The following is a 1,746-nucleotide window of genomic DNA, read 5'->3' on the forward strand; positions in this document are numbered from 1 at the left end:
CAAGAACAGTTCCTCTGATGATCGAGGATGTGCGTGTGTCTGACTCTGCTGTGTACTACTGTGCTCTGCAGCCCACAGTGACTGAAGCACACTCAACACTCATACAAAAACAGAACTAAATATAGAAATAGATAACAAAAGAAACAAAAGCTCAGGGAGACACATTACAGAGGATAAAATAACCAAACACACTTCTGTGCACAGATCTGCACAAAGCTTCCGTGTTTCCACCGAATTGGAATGACCAGAATTCACATCACCTGTCATTATGTGTTTATAATATGCACATCTAAACAGAGAATATAAACAGAGAACTTTAACAAGTATGAGGAACTATTCCAGATCATATTCTGTATATTGAGATCTGATGATTTCTATCACACGACAGAGTTAGTAAGGAACCACAAGAGGGTACAATAGGGCATGAATAGTAATCGAATGACACAGTGGTGTTTGAAACAGATCTGATGTTATCTCTCTCAAAGAGCTCTCTGGAAGAGGTGGGGTTTAAAGCACTGATACCTGATGCGATCTTGTTAAACTTCTGTTAGAGAGAGCATAAGAAACACACACAATGAATCTCCATTCTGTCATTCTGCTTTCTGTCTTTGCATGCAAGTATTGAAGTGTTTAGTGATTTGCATCTAAATTATGTATAAAGTGTATTCCTTTATATTGTATATTGCAATACACAGTTCATAAAAGATTTGATCTACTTTTGCAGATGCAACGTATGGAAATGAAATTAAACCTACCAAAACAAAGGAGTTTGCTGACGAGGGTTCAAGTGTTAAATTATCCTGCAGTTATTCATCTGCATACTATCTTCACTGGTACCGTCAGTATCCCGGATCAGCTCCTGAGTTCATTGTGCTCATCTCAGACAGTGCAAAAGAAGATCAGAAGTCTAATGTAGATTCCAGATTCACTGCTAAAGTCACTAAAGACAACAATGAATACCTTGTGGATCTGAAGATCTCCTCTGCATCTATATCAGACTCTGCTCTGTACTACTGCGCTCTGGAGCCCACAGTGACAGGAAACACAAGAACACTGTACAAAAACCCGACATAACTATAACTCTACCTTCTACAAATTATACTGGAGCACATCACAATCAAGAGAATTACATTCCCAAAATATCAACTCAGACACTGGGAACAAAATCTGATAAAATGCATTCAAATACCCATGTTTAAAATAAGTTATAATAACTTTGTAAAAGGGTACATTTAGAAAGAAAATAAAATAAACGAAAAGAAATGAAAAGAAAAGAAACCACGTGATGGCAATATGTACCATATATTTATTTTATCTCATTTCAGGATCACTAGCTCCTCCTTGCTTTAAATAACAGTTCTCTGATTCACATATGTGTTTCTCTACCTCTTTCATTAATCTACTGTCTGTACATCAGAAAATCTGGCATTTTAAAAAGTTAAAAAAATAGCTAAATTATTAAGAAAAAAATGGGACAAATAATTACATAATAATGTAGTCCTAATTTAAGCAAATTAATAAAAAATTATAAAAAATTCACCCCATCCAGGTAACAGCTGCAGAACTGTCAAAAAAGACTAATAATAATTAATAATTATAAATAATCCAATTTAAAATAACAATATTAATGTGTTCTGTTGCAAGTTTACATAGCCTACTTGAGCATGTTTTCTCATGGTTTATTGTTGAGCTATGAGGTCCTCACTGATTATTTGTGTCCTTGGGTTTTTTTTTGGGGGGGGGGGG

The sequence above is a fragment of the Sinocyclocheilus anshuiensis genome, unplaced genomic scaffold, assembly GCF_001515605.1.
Source record: "Sinocyclocheilus anshuiensis isolate Anshui unplaced genomic scaffold, SAMN03320099.WGS_v1.1 scaffold7587, whole genome shotgun sequence".
Taxonomy (NCBI): Eukaryota; Metazoa; Chordata; class Actinopteri; order Cypriniformes; family Cyprinidae; genus Sinocyclocheilus; species Sinocyclocheilus anshuiensis.